The following is an 18,036-nucleotide window of genomic DNA, read 5'->3' as shown; positions in this document are numbered from 1 at the left end:
GCAGAAGTTTTGCGATCTGGAACGTTCATCATTCATGTCTGACACACTATTTCTCCAGACGACGACTACGTAAATATGAAATGACGTACGCGAAAATAGCCGGAGTGCTCGTAAGTTACTACCAGCTTTACTCGACATGAACGCTATTTCGGGAATAACTAACCGAGGAATAAAATGGCGACACACAACGCGCACTCCAAGTTAACCAGTGATTATCCCATTCCTCGGATAGCTAGCCTTGGATTTATCCCGAGATTATACGAGTGGCCCTTAGTGCTGAAGTTGTGTTATTCACCTTTTCTCGACGACGTGAACAGGGAACACAGATTAAGGAGATCAGCAAGGCGAATTTACCGAATGCTCAACCAGACGCGACAAGCTACTTCTTTCGTGGGTGAGTTACGTTTCCTTAAGATTCTTGCTGCGAAAGGAACATGGCGTCTGCTCTTCCAACAGTTTAAGTCCTTGTGGATGGTAACTCGTACTTTTTTATCTCGTTGATTATTATTTTCAGTGATTTGTCGTCAACAGTGTAATCGAACAGTAGAGGATTTCTTCGCTTATTCAGGCGTAATATGTCACATTTAGTCACGTTCAGTCTGCCATTCTTTAATCCATCTGTCGATCCTCTGCATCTCTTTACCGATTCGCTACGGACTCATGGCGTTGCTACAGACAGCCGCATCATCAGCAAACAGTCTCGTAGAGGTTGCGACATTATCCACTACAAGATATACAGGGTGACGATAAAATGCCACACTTGGAGCTCGGCATCTGATTCCCCAGATTCAAGGCAAAAGTTTGTCTAGTAAAATCAGTGAGTGCGCTTAGAAAACATGTATGAAAAAGAGGAGCTGACAACGTTCTCACAGCTTGCAACGCCTTGGAATGCACGTAGGAACGTGTACCACCCCTCAGTACTGTACCAGCCGTTGCAGCTCACCGAGTAGACTGGTAAGATATCAAACCCACGATCACCGTGGGACTATGTTTGGAATTCTCATCCGACTACTTTTTTTTTATTTTTTAGACGTGTTTTCCTTAGTTGTCGTCGTTTATAAGCAAGGTACCATTTTGTCACATGGCAATATCCTATTACATAGCAGTATGATCCATTAAACTGCATGCACGCCTCTACTAACTGCGCAGTGCACAAACGTAACTGGGCCTCTCTTACTATCCGAAAAATACCTCGAGCAATTAAACAGAGAACCGACTCTTGGAGATAGTCGGTATGCCTCTGTGTGAGCTCTAATCTCTCTGATTTTATCCTCGTGGTCTCTTCGCGAGATATACGTAGGAGGGAGCAATATACTGCTTAACTCCTCGGTGAAGGTATGTTCTCGAAACTTCAAGAAAAGCCCGTACCGTGCTACTGAGCGTCTCTCCAGCAGAGTCTTCCACTGGAGTTTATCTATCATCTCCGTAACGCTTTCACGATTACTAAATGTTCCTGTAACGAAGCGCGCTGCTCTCCGTTGGATCTTCTCTATCTCTTCTATCAACCCTGTCTGGTACGGATCCCACACTGGTGAGCAATATTCAAGCAGTGGGCGAACAAGTGTACTGTAACCTACTTCCTTTCTTTTCGGATTGCGTTTCCTTAGGATTCTTCGAACGAATCTGTCTGGCATCTGCCTAACCGACGATCAACTTTATATGATCATTCCATTTTAAATCACTCCTAGTGCCTACTCCCAGATAATTCATGGAATTAACTACTTCCAGTTGCTGACTTGCTATATTGTAGCTAAATGATAAGGGATCTATCTTTCTATGTATTCGCAGCACATTACACTTGTCTACATTGAGATTCAATTGCCATTCCCTGCACCATGTACCAATTCGTTGCAGATCCTCCTGCATTTCAGTACAATTTTCCATTGTTACAACCTCTCGATATACCCGGTAGTACTCCACGCACGCGACTCAGCAGCTAGTGTGCATGTCACTTTGGCAGTAGTGGTTGCACATGTGTTGCGTAGGATCCAGCAAATGATGACCCAGCGAGTCTACATCTACATCTACATTTATACTCCGCAAGCCACCCAACGGTGTGTGGCGGAGGGCACTTTACGTGCCACTGTCATTATCTCCCTTTCCTGTTCCAGTCGCGTATGGTTCGCGGGAAGAACGACTGTCTGAAGGCCTCCGTGCGCGCTCTAATCTCTCTAATTTTACATTCGTGATCTCCTCGGGAGGTATAAGTAGGGGGAAGCAATATATTCGATACCTCATCCAGAAACGCACCCTCTCAAAACCTGGTGAGCAAGCTACACCGCGATGCAGAGCGCCTCTCTTGCAGAGTCTGCCACTTGAGTTTATTAAACATCTCCGTAACGCTATCACGGTTACCAAATAACCCTGTGACGAAACGCGCCGCTCTTCTCTGGATCTTCTCTATCTCCTCCGTCAAGCCGATCTGGTACGGATCCCACACTGATGAGCAATACTCAAGTATAGGTCGAACGAGTGTTTTGTAAGCCACCTCCTTTGTTGATGGACTACATTTTCTAAGCACTCTCCCAATGAATCTCAACCTGGTACCCGCCTTACCAACAATTAATTTTATATGATCATTCCACTTAAAATCGTTCCGCACGCATACTCCCAGATATTTTACAGAAGTAACTGCTACCAGTGTTTGTTCCGCTATCATATAATCATACAATAAAGGATCCTTCTTTCTATGTATTCGCAATACATTACATTTGTCTATGTTAAGGGACAGTTGCCACTCCCTGCACCAAGTGCCTATCCGCTGCAGATCTTCCTGCATTTCGCTACAATTTTCTAATGCTGCAACTTCTCTGTATACTACAGCATCATCCGCGAAAAGCCGCATGGAACTTCCGACACTATCTACTAGGTCACTGTTTGCAAATGCAAGGTGGTCGCTTTGAACATCTTCTCTAAAGTGAACATTGCTCATACGTTTATGTACCGGCTGTGTGAAAATACGCCTACACGTCAAACGTAATTATGGAATTATTGTGTGTTGCATAATGTGCAGTCTAGTGTAACCTACCAGCTGTGCATTTTTGCTTCATCCACTACAGACTATGTTACTGCATCTACTATTACCTTCTACTGGCCTCATAAATAAAGTAGGAAGGGGTTCATATTATGTCTCGATGGTTCAATAGAGGTAACAGTAACGGAAAGAAATACACAAGAGACTCCATTTTCGAGGTGTAAATCGTGCACAATTTTATGCTTTAACTGAAAAAAAAATATTTCGGACAAACGCGGTTAGCAAATCGACGAGTCTGCAAAGTATTCCTCACGACATTGTCTCTTTTCACTGAACTAATGAAACGGCTGCGGCACAGAGCAGAGTTCATAAAACCTGTTCTTGGCCACGCTGCACGTGCTTGCAGCGTTGCCGTAGCTTCGTATTTGAAATCGCATTGCTGTTAAGCCTGTTGGTGGTACTAGGTTTAGCTAGATACACTTTTTCTTGAATTGGAATGGACAATCGCATGCTGACCGCCAAATGCGGCATTTATTTCTTCACCCTGTACATACAGGGTGAGTCAGACGGAAAGCTACAATAAAAGCATCACATAACTGTATCTGACATTCAGCTGTTCGAAAGTCACGGGCATCAGTCGCATGTGCTTCTTCACCAGCAAGCAAGTGAGAATACAACCAAAAGTGACAGGCTACGTAGTGTTGCTTGTCACAGGCAATACCAAGTTTCACCCAAACAGTGAAGCGACATGCGACTACAAAGCTAGCAGTGCAGTCATTTCTCGGGATCACCCAATCTTACTCCATTATTTTATGTTTGTGGGGTTGGCTTAAGAACAAAGTCTACAAGTGCAGAGTGGACACAGAGGAGAAACTTCTAGCCCGTATTTTACACGCCTATGCTCGAGTAAAGGACCGTACGAATGAGTTCAGATCTGCAACACAGCATCGGTCAACAAGAACTGCAGAAGGCGGTACAGTTGATGGTAGACTTTTTGAACGTATTTTGCGAGGAAATGTACACAATTAAAGAAGACATTAGATCACAGTGTTTCATTTACAATCATCTGCGTTTGTGTTGTTCCCCATACATTTCATTAGTTACCTCGAAAGTGTTGAGAAAAGGACAATAGTTCATATGGCGTATTTTTGTTCAGAATGGCTAATACTATCCCCCCTCAAAGATTGTACTTCTCCTCCTGACTCAGCCATTTTTCTGTGAACAGTAATGCCCTATAACAGTTCCTTGAGGTGCTCCAAAAATTACCTTTACATCTGTTGATTTTATTTCATTAACAGAACCATGTTGAGATGTTTCTGCAGGGAAGTCCTGAACCAAATCACAAATCTGGTCCGATGCTCGGTTAGCTCGTATTTTGTTCCCTAAACGGCAGTGTAGGACTGTATCGGATGCCTTCTGGAACTCAAGGAACACAATATCAAGCTGGGTGCCTTTGCCTAAGGAGATGTGGATCTTGTGAACAAACAGAGAGAACTGAGTTTTACAGGCTATGTAAGGTTTTCATATGTTTTCTGCTATTGTAAATAAATCACCTTTACTGTGCTGGCAGTGGCCGAGCGGCTCTAGGCGCTACAGTCTGGAAGCGCGCGAGCGCTACGGTCACAGGTTCGAATCCTGCCTCGGGCATGGATGTGTGTGATGTCCTTAGGTTAGTTAGCTTTAAGTAGTTCTAAGTTTTAGGGGACTGATGTTCTCATAAGCTAAGTCCCATAGTGCTCAGAGCTATTAGAACTTTTTTTTCTTTTTACTGTACTGGGATAAATGAGCGCACAGCATGCGTATCGAATAGGATCTTTGACTCTGTGGTTAGTTTTATCTGCGGTTGACTTGCTAGTCAGTCAGTTGTGCAGCGTTGCGACATTCTTATTGGAGGCGTAGTAGCGAGCAGTTGAGTTTTTCAGAGAAAGACATCTGTTATTTGTGAATCCTGGAGAAACTATTTGGAATACTTCATTGCAGAGATGAAAACTCATTTGTAGTGGTTTCTTGTTCTTTATATTAATCGAGAAGATTTTCGAGAAATTTTAAAGGTCGTTTGGTAATTTTTGTAACGAGTGAATTTTGTAATTGTTAGAGTCTTCTTATGTTGTGCTGTCTTTTTCTCAATAATCTGAGTTTGATTTCTCAAGAGCGATTTACTTTGGAGTAAAACCAACCTTTATGATTCATACTTGTAAAGATTCAAGACGTCGCGTGTGCAATACATCTTACAGCACACAAAGTTGATTGTTTCTCACAAACAAATTTGAGTAAATTATGTATATTGAGCAGCAACATCTGCCGATTTGTATTTGCTTTCGGGAATGACAGTATTCCAGACACAAAACAGTTTGCTGAACAGGAGGTAGGTCATTTTTATTGCAGGGCAGATCTCACCTTGCAGTGTGCAGTCAGCGTTGGGAATGCAGGAGGACAGCGTAGGTTATCTTCAGTCTGAAAGATTCCTAACAATTAGCAATAAAATGATATTTATTAAATATGAAGAAATACTCAACTTATATGATATTTCTTCTTGTGAAATGTCCAGCAGGATTAGAAATTTGAAATCATTATATGTCCTCTAAAATATTAAAGTCCTGTGACTGTGCCTCTGAATGGTACCTAGGTAAAGTGCAGAACTTGCCAACAATGCCTGCGGAGTCTAAGTCTGGGAGATGACGGACGAACACTACAGTTTGCACATTCGGCGGTTACTGGAAACTGTACTCAACTTAGCGCATTGAAGACCACTGTCTGCCGTAGCTCAGTGCTCCGGTATGTAACTTGGCATGGAGCAATCACTATCCACCCACGTAATGCCCATGGGTTGGCAGCTGCGTTCCCTGGCGGACCTGAATATACACTCCTGGAAATTGAAATAAGAACACCGTGAATTCATTGTCCCAGGAAGAGGAAACTTTATTGACACATTCCTGGGGTCAGATACATCACATGATCACACTGACAGAACCACAGGCACATAGACACAGGCAACAGAGCATGCACAATGTCGGCACTAGTACAGTGTATATCCACCTTTCGCAGCAATGCAGGCTGCTATTCTCCCATGGAGACGATCGTAGAGATGCTGGATGTAGTCCTGTGGAACGGCTTGCCATGCCATTTCCACCTGGCGCCTCAATTGGACCAGCGTTCGTGCTGGACGTGCAGACCGCGTGCGACGACGCTTCATCCAGTCCCAAACATGCTCAATGGGGGACAGATCCGGAGATCTTGCTGGCCAGGGTAGTTGACTTACACCTTCTAGAGCACGTTGGGTGGCACGGGATACATGCGGACGTGCATTGTCCTGTTGGAACAGCAAGTTCCCTTGCCGGTCTAGGAATGGTAGAACGATGGGTTCGATGACGGTTTGGATGTACCGTGCACTATTCAGTGTCCCCTCGACGATCACCAGTGGTGTACGGCCAGTGTAGGAAATCGCTCCCCACACCATGATGCCGGGTGTTGGCCCTGTGTGCCTCGGTCGTATGCAGTCCTGATTGTGGCGCTCACCTGCACGGCGCCAAACACGCATACGACCATCATTGGCACCAAGGCAGAAGCGACTCTTATCGCTGAAGACGACACGTCTCCATTCGTCCCTCCATTCACGCCTGTCGCGACACCACTGGAGGCGGGCTGCACGATGTTGGTGCGTGAGCGGAAGACGGCCTAACGGTGTGCGGGACCGTAGCCCAGCTTCATGGAGACGGTTGCGAATGGTCCTCGCCGATACCCCAGGAGCAAGAGTGTCCCTAATTTGCTGGGAAGTGGCGGTGCGGTCCCCTACGGCACTGCGTAGGATCCTACGGTCTTGGCGTGCATCCGTGCGTCGCTTCGGTCCGGTCCCAGGTCGACGGGCACGTGCACCTTCCGCCGACCACTGGCGACAACATCGATGTACTGTGGAGACCTCACGCCCCACGTGTTGAGCAATTCGGCGGTACGTCCACCCGGCCTCCCGCATGCCCACTATACGCCCTCGCTCAAAGTCCGTCAACTGCACATACGGTTCACGTCCACGCTGTCGCGGCATGCTACCAGTGTTAAAGACTGCGATGGAGCTCCGTATGCCACGGCAAACTGGCTGACACTGACGGCGGCGGTGCACAAATGCTGCGCAGCTAGCGCCATTCGACGGCCAACACCGCGGTTCCTGGTGTGTCTGCTGTGCCGTGCGTGTGATCATTGCTTGTACAGCCCTCTCGCAGTGTCCGGAGCAAGTATGGTGGGTCTGACACACCGGTGTCAATGTGTTCTTTTTTCCATTTCCAGGAGTGTAGTTCGTACTGCCATCCCAAAGAGTTGCTGTGCAAATTATCTGGAAGACTCGGAATAAAGCCCCAGGCAACAACTTCATAGGCAACACCGATTTGAAACAGTTGCCCAGGAAGCCAACTGTGATCCTTAAACGAATTTTCAACAGCAGTCTCCTGCAGGGATATTTTCCTACGGCATGGAAGACGGCTCGAATAGTTCCAATCCCAAAGCCAGGTAAAGACCTAGCAGAACCCAGTAGTTACCGGTCAATTAGCCTCTTGCCGACCCTTGGCAAGGTGCTCGAGAGGGTGCTGTTGAATAGGCTCCATGACACACTTAAAGCGCATGATGTTATATGACCGAAACAATTCGGTTTCAAGGACAAGTTATCTGCCGAACTTCAACTTCCGCGGATCACCGAACGGACACAAGAAGGATACAACAAGCTGCACTTCACAGTTGGTGTATTCCTTGACATCGAAAAAGCATACGATAAGGTGTGGCGGCCCAACTTTGTCGTCAAACTACATCGCACTACCCCTATTGCGGATTGTTACATTCGACTCATAGAAAACTTTCTACAGAACAGGAAACTGTATGTCCGAGTCGACGATAAAAATTCCGAAATGAAACTGGTCTCCGCAGAAATTCGGCAGGGCTCTGTCATTTCACCTCTGCTTTTCAATTTATGTGTAAATGACATCTCAACAGTCCTCCCTGTTAAGGCGAGTTTTTATGACGTCTGGACGACGCGTGGACCAGCTGATCGCTAGATGCAACGGCAACTTGATGTAATGGAACGCTGGGCGCTGCAAAATAAAATAACAATCAATTCGACGAAGACGGCAGCCGTTATGTTCACACTGAGGAATCCAGTTCTGAACGACAAATAGCTGATCAATTTATCCCATGGTCGCCGGGAGTGAAGTACCTTGGTGTCTACCTTGACAAAACATTGCTCTTTACCGAGCATATTTACGACAAGAAGACGGCAGCCCAGAAGATGGCCAGGTCATTGATACCGTTCCTGAAGAGTAGGGATCTCAACCCTAAGACTAAACTCCAATTTCATAAGGCAACGGTGAAACCCACAATGTTATATGGCTCCAAATCGTGGGGACCTACGTGCGTCTCGAACTACAACAAACTCCAAGCGCTGCAGAACATTTGCTACCGATGGATCACAGGAGCACCATGGTGGACACGAAACGTCGCCATCCTCATCGCACTCCACGAGACCACTGTACCAGAGAAAGTCCATGACAAGGCTCTACGAGTTTTTGACAAAATCGATGCCCTTAGGGACGAAGCTCGACAATTAGAATCGGTACGAACGGCAAACCCTGCAAGGTGGCACAAATATCGAGTACCGAAGTCTGTAACTTTTCACCTCCCATAGGCGATCTGTCATAACACGAGGAAGCAGTCACACAAAACAGCCTAGAAACATCTCACCCTCCACAGGAGATAGATATCACCAAAGACAGCAGGCTAAAGGACCCATTGAGTGCCGAAGCCTAACTGAATGTGTAATAAATAAAGTATTTTCCTTTTACCCTCACATCCCATCCTAGAAGAATAAGTCATCAAGGATGATCTCTTCAGCGCACGCTACACAGTATATATATATATATATATATATATATATATATATATATATATATACTCCTGGAAATGGAAAAAAGAACACATTGACACCGGTGTGTCAGACCCACCATACTTGCTCCGGACACTGCGAGAGGGCTGTACAAGCAATGATCACACGCACGGCACAGCGGACACACCAGGAACCGCGGTGTTGGCCGTCGAATGGCGCTAGCTGTGCAGCATTTGTGCACCGCCGCCGTCAGTGTCAGCCAGTTTGCCGTGGCATACGGAGCTCCATCGCAGTCTTTAACACTGGTAGCATGCCGCGACAGCGTGGACGTGAACCGTATGTGCAGTTGACGGACTTTGAGCGAGGGCGTATAGTGGGCATGCGGGAGGCCGGGTGGACGTACCGCCGAATTGCTCAACACGTGGGGCGTGAGGTCTCCACAGTACATCGATGTTGTCGCCAGTGGTCGGCGGAAGGTGCACGTGCCCGTCGACCTGGCACCGGACCGCAGCGACGCACGGATGCACGCCAAGACCGTAGGATCCTACGCAGTGCCGTAGGGGACCGCACCGCCACTTCCCAGCAAATTAGGGACACTGTTGCTCCTGGGGTATCGGCGAGGACCATTCGCAACCGTCTCCATGAAGCTGGGCTACGGTCCCGCACACCGTTAGGCCGTCTTCCGCTCACGCACCAACATCGTGCAGCCCGCCTCCAGTGGTGTCGTGACAGGCGTGAATGGAGGGACGAATGGAGACGTGTCGTCTTCAGCGATGAGAGTCGCTTCTGCCTTGGTGCCAATGATGGTCGTATGCGTGTTTGGCGCCGTGCAGGTGAGCGCCACAATCAGGACTGCATACGACCGAGGCACACAGGGCCAACACCCGGCATCATGGTGTGGGGAGCGATCTCCTACACTGGCCGTACACCACTGGTGATCGTCGAGGGGACACTGAATAGTGCACGGTACATCCAAACCGTCATCGAACCCATCGTTCTACCATTCCTAGACCGGCAAGGGAACTTGCTGTTCCAACAGGACAGTGCACGTCCGCATGTATCCCGTGCCACCCAACGTGCTCTAGAAGGTGTAAGTCAACTACCCTGGCCAGCAAGATCTCCGGATCTGTCCCCCATTGAGCATGTTTGGGACTGGATGAAGCGTCGTCTCACGCGATCTGCACGTCCAGCACGAACGCTGGTCCAACTGAGGCGCCAGGTGGAAATGGCATGGCAAGCCGTTCCACAGGACTACATCCAGCATCTCTACGATCGTCTCCATGGGAGAATAGCAGCCTGCATTGCTGCGAAAGGTGGATATACACTGTACTAGTGCCGACATTGTGCATGCTCTGTTGCCTGTGTCTATGTGCCTGTGGTTCTGTCAGTGTGATCATGTGATGTATCTGACCCCAGGAATGTGTCAATAAAGTTTCCCCTTCCTGGGACAATGAATTCACGTTCTTATTTCAATTTCCAGGAGTGTATATATAAGCTGCTGTGCTACGAGTGATTCGAGGGCGTCTTACAGACTGTGGTGCGTTAATCTCTGGAGTTGTGAGTACCGCCACAACAGCCACGATTGTCAGGTGCCGAGCTAGCAAGTACGAGCGTTGCCCAGAAAGTAATACACCGCATTTTTATTCTTCAACAATTTTCTACTTAACATAATGAGAATTGCACACACAAAAGAATGGTGTTTCATCTACACACCTTATTTTTCCACGTAATCTCCACTGCGTTATATGGCCTTCCTCCGTGGTGAAAGAAGGGCGTGTATGCCCTGTCGGCACCAATACTTATCTTGATGGCGGAGCCAGTGCTTCACTGTGTGAATCACCTTCTCGTCGTCCTCAAAACGTCTTCCACGAATGGCATCCTTTAACAGCCCAATCAAGTGGCAGTCCGAGGGGGCTAGATCAGGGCTTTAGGGTGGATGGGGTAACATTGTCCAACCCTGTTTTGCGATGTGTTCAGCAGTCCTCCGACTTGAGTGAGGCCGAGCGTTATCGTGTTCTGTGGTGTCAAAGTCGCCGGAAGCGCGTCTTGAGTTCTGCTAATGTGTTGACATATGCTTCTGAATCTGATGCCTCTTGGCATCACATCACCTTCACAATCCCAAAACACGGTGATCATGACCTTACCGGTGGAAGCAGTTGCTTTGAATTTTTATTCTGTGGGGAGTGGGAGTGGCGCCATTCCATCACTGTCGGTTTGTTTCGGCCTCAAAATGGTGAACGCAAGTTTCATCACCTAAGACTGTCTGGGACAGGAAGGCCTCCCCCTCAGCTTCAGAACGTTGTAACAAATCAAGACAACTGTTTTTTTTTTCTGTGCGATTTGTGATCCAACGTCAGGCACTGTGGGACCCATCTTGCACACACTTTTGAATATCCAAGAGTGTGGATAATTGCATCCACACTTCCTTTGCTGATTGACAGATGCAGCGCCAACTGCCGAGTCGTAAAGCGTCTGTTCTCGCGAATGACAATATCAGCTCGCTGCAACATGTCTGGTGTGACAGTCGTGGATGGTCTCCCGACCGCTGTAAATCGTGGAGCTCTGCCGAGCCACCTTCTGAAAACCTCACCCTCTGTGATGCGATGGGGCGGTAAATAAAGAAGTGCAGTTGCAGAGTTCTCACACGAAATGTTCATATACATATGTTGGTTAAAAATTTTTATTGCAGATTCTGGCTCACACGTAAGTCTCAGGGGATGATTTCCACACTTGTTGCATTACTACACTTCCACACCAGCGCATTTGTTATAATTTTTGAATTTATTATTTACTCAGACGTAAGTAGGCCTACAGTTTATGCTAGGAAACAAGAAAAAATGGCTCTGAGCACTATGGGACTCAACTGCTGAGGTCATTAGTCCCCTAGAACTTAGAACTAGTTAAACCTAACTAACCTAAGGACATCACAAACATCCATGCCCGAGGCAGGATTCGAACCTGCGACCGTAGCGGTCTTGCGGTTCCAGACTGCAGCGCCTTTAACCGCACGTAGGAAACAAGAATTGAGCGATTATTATACTAAAATCAGTTTTTCACGACACAGTTCAATCACTATTTATTGGCGTTGTCCTTTTCTTTCAAACAATGAAATTAGCACTGGTTAGACAGTTTACAGTTTTACTTTAATAATAATTTCACTCCGAGCCCCCAACAGCAGTAATGTAGGCTGCTATAAACGAAAATTACTCAATCAGTTCTAACAGAACCACAAGTCCCACTGTCCTCTTTCTTCCAACAGTTTTGGCGCGAAATCACAGTTCGCCACACGTTCACTTACGACGATGTATACCTCGTAAATTGTACTCACACAAATAATCGTAGCATATATGCTTGCACACTTGCACTATTAAACAATACTCTTTGTCGAAATAAATCGGCGCGAAAAAGAATTCTCAAACGACTACATGGACCACCCTCAAGTGGGCTTGCTCGCCACCCACCCTCCAAAACGACTGACCCCTGGCCAATTTATTTAAGGATGGGGCCCCTCCACGCCCACACCAACGTGGTGACCAAACCAAAAGTTCTACTGTCACCTCCGTAAACATGTTAGTTTTCGAATCAGGAGTCACAGGATGCGGGCTGTGATGTTATCCATGCGTCTGGGTAAGATTACTCATTAACATGGTCCGTCAGGAGATAGGAAGTGGACAAAAGCGATCGAAGGGTAGCGGTTGTAAGGACAGAGGAAAAAAAGTGCCAAGGCAAGCGCCAAGGGACAAAAACCTCTGCGACGGTAGGACGGGTAGTAAGGGCAGTAGCGGCTTGCTATCTGCGACAGTGCATGCAAGGTGTGGTTGTGTTAGTTCGAGGTATCGTGCATCGTTACCTTTGTCGTTGTTGGAGCTCGTTGCGGCGGTTGCTGCAGTTGCTGCGTCCCTGCAACAGTTCAAGGTCGTTGTAGATTAGTGGGCGATCGGTCATAGATCGGCTCACAGACGGTGTAGGGGGTGTGTGTTGCTGGTTTTCGTGCTGTGTACAGTACGGTTTCCCTGCGGTTGCCTGTTTTTCGGCTGGTCGACCATCTGGGGTTTCCAGTAATTACTGCGTTGCAGGGGCTCGCCAGTACTGTCGTGTTAGCGTTCTATGGACCATAGATATTTAGTTCCTAGCCAATAGTGTTTTTGGTCTGTTATGCTTCCATCTATGGTTGTGGTCGTAGTTACCCATAGAAAGGATAAACGGGTTGCGCGAGTGTCTCGTGTTATTGTACAGTCGTGTGGAGAGTTTTTGGAATACCTGCAAGATAGTATCTAGCCGGTATTCCCGGTGAAGGTCCGCGATGCGTGTGTAGCGCGGAGTACTTTGTTCTGTATGAGCTGCAGACGGCGCAGGCGAGTTGGCGCAGCGTATCCCCAGACAGGGGTTGCGTACGTCATCAGAGGTCGAATAAGTGTCATGTACATGGACCTAGACACCCTCCTGTTCAGTGTGCTACGCCTGTTAAGCATAGGGTAGAGTTGTTTGAACCTCGCGTTAGCTTTGTTGGTCACGTGTTGAATGTGGTCCCCCCAGAGTAGTTTCCTGTCCAGCCAGACACCGAGGTATTTGACCTTCTCGCGGAAACGTATTGGGCGTGTGTGTAGTATTATTGGGCTGCAGTGCTGATGTTTGCGCAGTTGCTTCGGTCTTCTAGTGAACAGAACGGCCTCGCACGTGTCGACGTTTACTCTAACACGCCATTTCACCAGCCAAGACTCCGCCGTTCTGAGTGCAGTCTGTAGTCGTGAATTAATGTTAGACGGCTTCCAATCTTGCGCAAGGATGGCGGTGTCATCCGTGTAGATTGCTACCGTCGTTTTGTGTGTAGCTGGGAGGTCGTTAATGTAGAGGTTAAACAGTAAGGGCCCTAGGATGCTTCCTTGGGTACTCCTGCCTGGATACCATGTCGTGTCGATTGTTTGCCCTGCACGTTGGTGTTGAAACTCCTGTCCGTGAGATATGAGTGTAGGAGACGTAGGAGCCCGTCGGGGAACCCTGCGTCGCTAAGATTGCGTATTAGGCCGTTGTGCCATTGACGATCGAAAGCCTTTTCGATGTCCAGGAACACCGCCCCAGTTGCTTTGTTTGTGTTGTATCCGTGTGTTATGTATTCAACGACGCGGAGGAGTTGTTGTGTTGTTGAGTGGTGATTCCTGAAACGGAATTGCTCCGGTCTCAGGGTGTCGTTTGTGATACAGTGCCTGGTGAGTCGTTTTAATATTACCTTCTGGCCAAGATGGCCGCTCGCTTATATAGGCTCGGATGTCTAACCCCCTAGTTATTTAAGTACCAGTCTCACCAGTTAAGGTTTCAAATTTTGATACATACATCCCTCGCCAGAAATAAGTACACCATCGGAACCGCGCTAAAAAGTACATCTGATTTACTATCTTACATTAATTTCTAGGATTATTCTATCGCCCATAAATCAAGTTTTAGTTATTGCAAAATTTCGACACTTCGCGCAGATTTGTTTGTTTACACCTGTGCTGCAAAGTCTTAACATGGAACTGCATATAGCACTCTTTTTAGACGTAATCTATAGCGAACTACACATTGCGCTGCTCAAAATCTTCATATCTATAATAATTAATTATGGGCGATAAATGTTAATAATAATTTGCAATGAAAACTATTGCAAGTTACAGGTACTCGTATATTATAACTTATCGAGTTTAAAATACGTGTGTTGTCACCCAAAATATTATATACTGACGTTTTTTACGTCATGAATTTTCTATTCAATTTTATAAACAATTTCCTCTCAAACTTTGTTTATTGCTCTTTCCAGGCTTAATCATTTATGAATCTTAACATATGACTACGGCACTCGATCTGCTATGACGAGACGTTTTTAATGAGTGCTCGCTCATCCCTGTAAGTTGTTATTTACTATTTTTATTAATCTTTCAGTATTCATAATATTAACCAGTTTTGAGGTTACTATAACTTTTGCGTCTCGTGACTTGAAATAAAGATCAATCTTTCAGAAGGTGCGTATTGCTGACGACAATCCAATGCCGCATCGCTCTTCACGGTAAGTTACATTGTTTTCGCGAATCACACATCAAGTAGCGCGCTCGCTCTCCACAAAGCAATCCTTGCATACTAGAAATATTCATCTAGTAACGGGGGTTTTTACCGTCACAGTGCCCAGCGACTAACTGCACTTCTACCGACAGCAGATTCTCCATAGACTTTGCACAAGCGTTTGTGAATATTCTCCACACTTTCTTTCTCTGCCGTGAGAAATTCAATGATGGCACGTAGCTTATAACGGACGTCACCTACAGACGCCATTTTGAAACTGTCCTGCAGCTACGCTATCTGCCGGAAGTGACGGAAACTTGCCGCGCTCACTCAGGAGACTTCAGATAACACATGCGTACGTTTCCCATTCAGCATTCTTTTCGGCTGAGGAAAAAAGAATACAGTGCATTACTTTCTGGACAACCCTCGTACATTAATTTTCAGTGAGCAGTTTTGGTAGTTTAAGACGGCCATTTTCTTCTGAGTAGGCGGTAATTTATTTTTGTGGATATTCTTATTCAAACATTGCACTTCATATCACCCAACGTTCATAACGTGCTTCGGTACTGAGTTTTAGTTATATAGTTTTCATTGTGCACATATTTAATTTCTTTTGGCATTTAATTAGATTCATTTTCTTTATTTCAGACTTTGCATTTCATGAAGTTTTAAGCTTTATTTCACGACGCTGTCCATGTACGTAGCCAATCAACTGTCAGTTTTGCTCAGCAATTGAATACATTTTGTAAAGTACTTGTTACATAAGGAGAACGTTTTCGAAATCAAAATATTCGTTTTTCCCACATACAGACAAAATTTTATAGAAAGCTTACATACGAAGGGCTTATTTCAATAGTGGTACAAGTCCATTTTTGTTCATTCTGAGATACAGAGTCCTAAAGTTAGATGAGCGCTGAAAAATCTGCAGTTGAGATACCAGAACTATTCAAGCATATGGCTTCTTGCTAGAGATGAACCTTTTTTTTTTGTGGCTCATTAGTTTCAGAAACATTATAGACAGAAAAGTGGAGGTAATGGACTTGTACCACTATTGAAATAAGTCTTTAATATAAGCTATTTGTTGATTTTTGTAGAGGAGATTTTTGTTCTCCAAACACACCATAAGATAGATAGGGGTGGAGCCTCGCTATTGTTACAGCTTCTGCAGTACGTGTTAGCAGCAGACACAGTGGCTGCGCCAAAGACTGAGACGGCGTGGAGTTTTACAATTATTTATTGAACTTTCTTTACAATTTCTCCCTCGTTGTCGCTGTCCAGCCCTGCGGATCCCTCCGCCTGGCTGTTGCTGTGTGGATTCTCCGACAATGCGCGCCACTGTTCTCACTCAGAAGCTTCAGACCACCAGTGCTCCGCTGAAGCCAGGATGCCCTGTGGTTGAGATGAACTCGTCGCCGAGCCGCGTTGCTGTGAGGTCAGCTGCCGACGCCTGCTGCACCGGCGACTGGGAAGCCGTCAGTCGCGATGTCCGCGAGGTCCCGTCATGGACGGTCCACGCACCGTGGGGTTAGCTTGCCGTGAAGTCCGGGCGTCAGTCCCCGGCGGCGCCTGTGACCGAGACCGCTCTGCAACCGGTCCTGCTGGAAGTTCTCGCTGTAGTTAGTCAGCCATTGTGCCGACCGAACCCGGGCCAACCTCCAGAGCTGAAGTTGACATCTGGCAGCGAACGGACGACTCCTGCGAGCTGCAATAGACTTCCGGAATCGTCACCTACGAAGAGTGAACATTCGGACATGGACCACGTCCGTCCTCAGATCCAAACTGCTTCCTAATGGCTTCTGACTGTTGCTGCCTGCGCTCCACTATTTATATCCGGCAGGAGGACGTTTTTTACCCTCGGTGGTAGCTTTTTGTTATTACTCCCGCAGTATATTGCAGCGTAACTTAGTGTGCTGGCCTCACTTCCCCTTACTCAGCACTCTCCAGGCTTCGTTCGGCGCTCGGTCTGTGTGCGTCCTTGCATCAGTCTGTTGGTAGACTGCTGCTCTCAGTAAGGCTACCTGTGCCTGCATATTTCGCAGCGCCTCGGTCGCCGGCGTGCCTCTGCTTTGCCGTTCTCCACAGTGTGAGGCAACGCTTACTACATGTGGCCGCAACACTATTTTCACTTTTTCTAATGTTGTGGGGTGTATCAGATTTTCCCGCGATTTTTGATTGAAGTCATAGATTCGTTTGTTACCTATAACCCAACCAAATTCCAGCTATGTCTCATTATTAATTACAGAGAAATTTAAAATTTAGCAGAAAAACTCCGGTATTTGTTCCTTTGAGATAAAAATGGATAAAAAAGGATGCCCGCTTAATTTGAAATAATCTTTTGTAACATTGCTGTATTGTAGCCAACTCGATATTGAACTGAAGTGTCTCGTAAATTTGACATTAACTTTAAAAATTCTTGGGAAAAAATAATACTTTCTTCACAAAAGGAGGATTAGAAGGATGACGTGAAAAAGTTCAGTTAGTGGAGCTAAGCTATCTAGGTACCTTGTAGATAGCCTGTTTTTACAGGTCCTCTGAAAAAGGTATTGCATTATGCAGCTGTGCTGTGTTTATCCATGTGGATTTCGACAGTTTCTCTTCTTCCGTCACAGGAAATTTTTTGACTCCTGGAAGTTATGTTTTTTTTAAAAAAAGAAAAGAGAACTTCATTGCCTTCCTAATGGTGTACTAAAAATATCTTGGCCAGAAGGAGCTGGAATGAATGTTCGGCTTTTGCATGCACTTTTACTACACCGAAGTCACTGTCTGACAGGGAAATCCGATTCTTCCTTGGAGTCCCAGGCTCTTTTTCTTCTTCGTCTTGTTCTTCGGATACTTCTTCGCCAAACAGTAAACCTGTATTTGTATCTGAGCTACTGTCATGACATGACAAAACTGAATCGGACTCTGAAAAATAATGAACTAACTGTTTGATCTGTTTTCTTCATTTTTTGGCACTGATGTAATGACATATCTTACGTCAATTTGTTTCTATAGCTCGCTCTTTTCTTTCTCTGGCACGTCTTTCCTTGTGACTAGCAAGCTTTTCCTTTCCGCTGAATTCTTTTTCAATTCTTTCTTTACTGGGTCTCGAAGTAAGAAATAAAGATTTCAATACTTTGCCAGAAAGTTTCCACTAAATCTTTATCTTAGACAGCGGGATTATATCTTC

The sequence above is a fragment of the Schistocerca nitens genome, chromosome 7, assembly GCF_023898315.1.
Source record: "Schistocerca nitens isolate TAMUIC-IGC-003100 chromosome 7, iqSchNite1.1, whole genome shotgun sequence".
NCBI lineage: Eukaryota > Metazoa > Arthropoda > Insecta > Orthoptera > Acrididae > Schistocerca > Schistocerca nitens.
The sequence above is the reverse complement of the archived record's forward strand: the minus strand, read 5'-3'. Positions refer to the sequence as shown.